Consider the following 7,534-nt stretch of genomic DNA (forward strand, 5'->3'; position numbering starts at 1 on the left):
TACCAATACTACACATAATTTTTGTCTGTTACAAAAGTTACTGAGTCAAATGATTTGATATATTTGTTAACAGATTCCTGCAATGCCGTCGACAAGACACATTTCAGATTACATACTGTATTGCTTCCTAAAAATAATCACTTGGCATATTTAGAGTCCACATGCATGAGATTAAAAAATTTATTTTTATTTTGCTAATGCACATTGTTAGTCTTAAAATTAACAATTAATAGCAACATTAATTATAAAAAAAACTGTTTGATTTGATAATATTTAATCAAATCCAGTTCTTCTCTGATGATGTCAGTTTGACCAACACAATTCCATGGCAGTTTGTAATATTTTGATTTAGTGGCTAATTGTGTTAATTTGTGCATGCATTTGCCTTTTCTGCTTATCTCCGTATGGACGTCTTTTCCGGATTGGTCAGTTTGCTCAGTAGCTCACCTTGTATGCTGTCGTACTTGGGATGTAAAGCAGAACTGTTAGCGGTTCACTTCCATTATTTGGTATGATTGCATTCATACCAGAAATTCGGACCAGAGCTTGTGCGAACCGTACCCCAGACCACCTCTTTCAGAAGGACTCGGGTACGGTTCACGGGTGTCCACCCGAGATCAGAAGACACGTTTACACTAGCTAAACGTACCAAACTCTGTCATCAAGCAAATCCGGGTGCGGACTAAAAGTGCTAGTGTGAAAGCATCCTTAGGTGTTGAAGACTAGTGTATTTTAGAGCCTACATACAGTGTCTTTCTACACATAATCTTTAAATCAGTGACTTGTTACTAGTAACTTTTACAAGAACAAATTTTCCATGTAGACATTTTTTGCTGCAATTTAAAATAAAAATATTACATTTAAATACATAAAAAACTACAGTGTCTGTTAAATGAATACATGTAAATACAATCTGAAAAAAAAATATTTAAGAACAATCTTAAAATGTATGTCATTCATTAACATCATTTCATTAACATAACATGAATTAGTAAATTCATTTATTGGTTAAAAAAAAAAAAATCTGCAAAAAGGAAAAATTCTGAAATAAAATATCCATTTATGCTATATAAAAACATACCGCCATAACCCTTTATTAACATTTACTCAGCTGCGTGTTAAAAATAATGTGTACTTGCCCATTACTGGGACAACTTTCATATCTCCTCACATTATTTATTCCCTGAAGATCTGAAATGTCACCATAACATGTTTTATATGGGTGCGTCCTGTTCCTCCGGACCAAACATTCTTCTTTTTCCCACTCTCTGTTTCTTGTTTTCGACAGCAAAGTCATCTGTGGTGACAAGAAACCCTTTTTTTGACATGGGGTGACTAGAACAAGCGACCCTGAGGGCACATCAGTATCAGACAAGGCTGTCAGCAACAGAAGCATCTGCTCTGTGTCTTGCTGCCCATATACTGTAACATAAAAAAAGACTTGATTTGTCAAGTGGGTTAGCCATTGGAAACTCAATATCAATCATTAGCCTTCCAATAGTCGCTTAACTGCTGAATTCAGATCACTTCAGCAGGTTTATGTTCCTAAAAAGCCAGAGCATGTGTCTGTCTTGACGGATCAATATCTGAAAGAGCGGCTATGAATTTAAAGGACCCAGAGGAGAAATACAGACATTAAAGTGTATTACTCCTCTGGGCACACTTTATTGACTTACACTTCTCCTCAACTCTTTCCATGTCTCTGATTCCAATTCTGTCAACCAAACTATTGTAAGATAAAAAACAGTCTCAGCTACTTCCTCTGCCATCCCAATGACAGTGTTAATGTCCCGTAAGCTTTTCAGAACAGTCCTTCCAGCCGACAATCACATGGGACTTTCATACATGACTGTGTTACGTAAAACGCCAACAAAAAACGACACAGCCACTCTTTCACAGACCACAAACCCTTAGGCAACATCTAAAAACTCTTTATTTTCACTGTCAGCAACATTCTTAAAGTGTCTGTTCACCAAGTGTTGCTGCCACAAAAATATTTCTCTATTTTGCCGCATGGAAAACATGAATATTGTAAGTAAAAAACTAATCAAGGAAAGAAATCATTATTGTATTTCACAGAGAAAAAAAAAAAACATTTACTTAGACTTTTTTGAATACCAAGTAGGCACACAACATCATACAATGTTAATATTAGGACTGAGGTCATGACGTCAGGTGACCAAAATTCAATGTCTAGCCAGCGTCTAAGGACAACATCATTTTGATATCCAATAATGGCGTCAAAATACGTTAATATTTGGTTGATTTTAGGTTGTGTTGGAAAGTGACCAAAATCCAGCATCTAATAGATGTCATAGTGGAAACGTCTACACAACGTCAAGGTATAACATGATTATACGTTGATATTTGGTTGATTTTAGGTTGGACACTGAACACTGACATCGGCCTGACATTGGGTTCTGACGTCAACCTGATTTTCATTTCCAAACAAAATCCAACGTCCCCACAATGTTGACCTCCTGTGTATATATATATAGTTGAAGATAGAATGATTAGCCCCCTCTTTGAATTTTCATTATTTTTTAAATATTTCCCAGATTATGTTTAACAGAGCAAGGAAATATTCCCAATATGTCTGATAATATTTTTTTCTTCTGTACAAAGTCTTACTTGTTTTATTTAGGCAAGAATAAAAGCAGTTTTTACATTTTTTTAAGGTCAAAATTATTATTATATATTTTATTGATAGTCTACAAAACAAATCATAGTTATACAATAACTTGTCTAATTACCCTATCCTGCCTAGGTAACCTAATTAACCAGTTAAGCCTTTAAAGTGTCTTGGAAAATATCAAGTAAAATATTATTTACTGTGATCATGGCAAAGATAAAATAAATCAATTCTTAGAAATGAGTTATTAAAACTATTATGTTTAGAAATGTGTTGAAAAAATCTTCTTTCCGTTGAACAGAAATTGCGGGAAAAATAAACAGGGAACTAATTATTCAGGGGGGCTACTCTTTAGTAAATAAATAAAATTTTAGGATTGAAAATACACTAAGCTGTTTTTCAAATTTGCAAAAGCACCAAAACAAACATGGCCATAAGCCAACACTTAGTACACCTTTAACTGATGCCTTACAGTGTGAGTTTACCCAATATTGCAAATTGTGTTATTAATTACTCACCCTCATGTCATTCCAAACCTTTGAGACCTTTATTCATCTTAGAAACAAAAATTTAAATATTTAACATGAAATCTGAGAGCTCCCTCATCCTCCTAACCCTAGGCAGCAAGGTTCTCAACTAATTCAAAGTCCAGAAAATTACCAAAACATTATCAAAACAGACTATATGCCTTCAGTGGTTCAATTGAAAATTTATCAAGCTATGCAAATATTTATTCTCATTATAACTGTCACATAGGTGTTTTCAGATGTTTTCACTCAGCGTGACTATCTGGGCTAGTGTTCTGTCGTTTTTACACTGCAAGAAGGATCGACGACAGGAGGTTTCACACTGCATGACTTTAAAATAGAAAAAAATTGCTGACAACTTTGTCTCGGTCCGCAATCTTACAAACAAACACAAGTGAGAAGTGACATGGTAACAATGCAAGGTCATGTGGTGTATCGTATTATTAACAACATAAAAAGAAAGAAGTCCTTGAAGGAAATTAGAAACTTAAAACCCATTCCTAATCTTAAAGGTGCAGTACGTAAGTTTGACACCCAGTGGTTGAACTAGGTATTATATTTCTGGATCAAAACAAATGCAAACACAGGTTGCCAGATTGAGGAGCGAGTCTGACTATCAAGTTTAAAAGCTGGTTTAAGTCATGTTCTAAATAAAAGCAACGACATGAGATAGAAGGAATATTTTCCATATTAAAAGTTTTTGTTCTAACCAACACCTTGAATAAATATATTAGAAACGGCTTATTTCTTGCAGCTGAACAACAGAAAACTTAAAATGATCACCTCAAGTACACCTCATGTGCTTTATTCAGTGTTTAATGCTAAGAATGTGAGTTTGAATGCTATTTTACAATACATGACATTTATTGCCATACTACTGAAAGCAGCAGCAGATAGTTTACCTCAGATCTTGAAAATAAAGTAAACCATTTGAAATTGAACTTCAGAACTGACTCAAAATAAACACATATAATTGATTCAGCATGTACATTTATTAGGGCTCCATTTTGACGATCCATGCACAAAGTGCAAAGCGCAGGGCACAAACGCTTTCAGGGCGTGTCAGAATCCACTTTTGCTAATATAAGGACGGAAAAATCCGCTTTGCACTGTGTAGCATGATCTAAAAGGGTTGAGCTTATTTTCGTAATGAGTTATAGGTGTGTTTTGAGAATAAACCAATCAGAGTCTCATCTCCCATTCCCTTTAAGAGCCAGTTGCGTCACGCCATAGCGCATTTGCTTTTTACATGACGACTTTGTAGGTGGAAAACTGAACGCTTCTCTAGCAAGAAACAGTTAAACAGAACACATGCAGCGCGAGAATGAGAGATAAGGCCTCTCATTATCTACTTTCACTTTCACTCTCGTGAATAGGGAAACCTTGTATGCAAAGACATCAATTAGTCTATAAATAATTCATTTTGTTTGTTAAGCTCAAAGGTTTGTTTCAAAACGAGTTCTAAAATTAGTTCTAATTTCCAGCAAACAAATAAATGAACAATAATAACGAAGTGTGGTAAAAAAACAAAAAACAAAAAAAAAACAACTGGAAAAATCTATCTAATCTAATAATGATAACAAAAGCAAATTGTACAAAAATTATACAATTATCGTGACAATTATACAAACGCAAATTGTCACGAATAAACTGAAAAAGCCCCCTGAGACGAAGAAGGCATGAAGACAGTGGTTTTTAAATTTATGTAGGCTAGAAAATAATAGTTTTGTGATATTTAAATCCTTTGTATTTGTATCCTATATATATATATATATATATATATATATATATATATATATATATATATATATATATATATTCCCTTTTTATATCCTATATGTATTCTTAATATTTTAATTATTTTTCATATGTAAACATATTTGCGTAATGCTCTACATCTTGTGTGTATTAAGCAGTGTGTAAGCGAGGTGCACAACTCGCTCTGCGCTGAACAATAGACCGGCTTTGTTCTGGTCTATTGAAAAATCTATTATAGTTCCTCAAAATAGCAACGCACCCGCAATGCACCTCAGAACACCTTTCTTTTTAGACCAGAACGCATATGGGCGCACATATGAGCGCAAATGCATTTGCTTTTTAAACAGCATGGCGCAAAACGTCAAATCGACTCTTGCGCCAAGCTGAAACTAGCAAACAACAATTGTGTTGCGCTTTGGGCCACATTGTGCTGGGTGTATGATGGGCACTAAATGTTAATAAGGTTTAAAATCTATTAATTAGATTATAAACCTTACCATTTCTTAAGTCAAAAACTTACATACAGCACCTTTAACCGTACTCCACCAAAAGAATTACCTTTATGTATGTAAGTGTCTAGTAGTTGAAGACACCTAATATTAAGTGAGAACTTAATTTTTAATTTAAACTAGTTATTTATAACATTTAAATCATATTTAAGTGCCTAAAGTGATGATAACCCAAATATTTATGATGCAGCAAATTCTATCCATCTCTGACGTGAAAGTGTATTATCTCATCTCTTTCTTTTACTCTCAGCCAGCAGGGCGACTCGGGACTATTTATGTGTTCCTTAAGTGATGGCCTCTATAATGTAATTGCTGGACATCTAATTGAAAAATGGAGGCAGCCAAAGAGAGCAGGGTGCAGAAGAGAGGGAGGGGGAAAACAAAGAAAGAACAGAGGATGAAGCGATGGAGGGATAAGGGAAAGACAGACTAATGTTGAAAGATAGAAAGAGAGAGCAAATTAAGCAGACAAACATAAAGGAACGTGCACACACACAACCACACACACCAGCGGCTCTATTTGTCTCAGTACGTTTCAGTGGTTCTAGATTAGATGAGTGGGCCTTTATCTCATCCCCTTTAGCGAAGCCAATAATTGTAGAGACATACAGTGTGACAGACCCAGCAGTGCTGGGCAAAGGAATGAGACAGGGTCAATTCCACAATACTCAGCTATGGCCTCAGAGAAACACAATCTGACATCAGATCTATAACAGCCATTTAGTAGAAGCCGAATGAGCCTGATTCATCAAAATCCTGAATACTTGTTAAACACTTTATTAACGACATGTTTGATTAAACATCACAACCTGTTTTGGTGGTTCATAGCAAATAAAATCTAAACAGACAGCTTTATTAAATAATCTATATTTTTATATTGTACTAATATCTTATTTACATATCATTTCTAGCACTGGGCAAAAAATGAATTGCATTTAATCACATCCAAAATAAAAGTTTGTTTTGACATAACATATATATGTGTGTATATGTATGTATGTATGTATGTATGTATGTATGTATGTATGTATGTATGTATGTATTATTTATTTATTTATTTATTTATTTATTTATTTATTTATTTATTTATTTATTTATTTATTTATTTATTTATTATATAAATACATATATGCATGCATATATTAAAGAAAATGTTTGTTTACATTTAGTTATAAAATTCATATGTATATGATACAAATTATATACAGTTGAAGTCAGAATTATTAGCCCCCCTTTGATTTTTTTTTTCTCTTTTTTAAAATATTTCCCAAAGGATGTTTAACAGAGAAAGGAAATTTTCACAGTATGTCTGATAATACTTTTTTTCTTCTGGAGAAAGTTGTATTTGTTAAATTATTTATTTAACTTTTAAATAATTTATTTATTTAATTATTTATTTACAATTAATTAAATTGTATTTGTTAAATTTGTAAACACCATTTTAAGGACAAAATAATTAGCCCCTTAGGGCTATTTTTCCCCCAGAATCTACAGAACAAACCATCGTTATACAATAACTTTCCTAATTACCCTAACCTGCCTAGTTAACCTAATTAATCTAGTTAAGGCTTTAAATGTCACTTTAAGCTGTATAGAAGTGTCTTAAAATATCTAGTAAAAAATTATTTAATGTCATCATGGTAAAGAGAAAATAAATCAGTTATTAGAAATGAGTTATTAAAACTATTATGTTTAGAAATGTGTTGAAAAAATCTCTCTGTTAAACAGAAATTAGGGAAAAATAAACAATTCTGACTTCAACTGAACATATATTCATTCCTTCATTTTCTTGTCGGCTTAGTCCCTTTATTAATCCGGGGTCGCCACAGCGGAATGAACCGCCAACTTATCCAGCAAGTTTTTACACAGCGGATGCCCTTCCAGCCGCAACCCATCTCTGGGAAACATCCACACACACATTCACACACACACTTATACACTAAGGACAACTTAGCCTACCCAATTCACCTGTACCGCATGTCTTTGGACTGTGGGGGAAACCGGAGCACCCGGAGGAAACCCACGCGAAGGCAGGGAGAACATGCAAACTCCACATAGAAACGCCAACTGAGCCGAGGTTCAAACCAGCGACCCAGCGACCTTCTTGC

This window comes from Danio rerio, chromosome 1 (genome assembly GCF_049306965.1).
Source record: "Danio rerio strain Tuebingen ecotype United States chromosome 1, GRCz12tu, whole genome shotgun sequence".
NCBI lineage: Eukaryota > Metazoa > Chordata > Actinopteri > Cypriniformes > Danionidae > Danio > Danio rerio.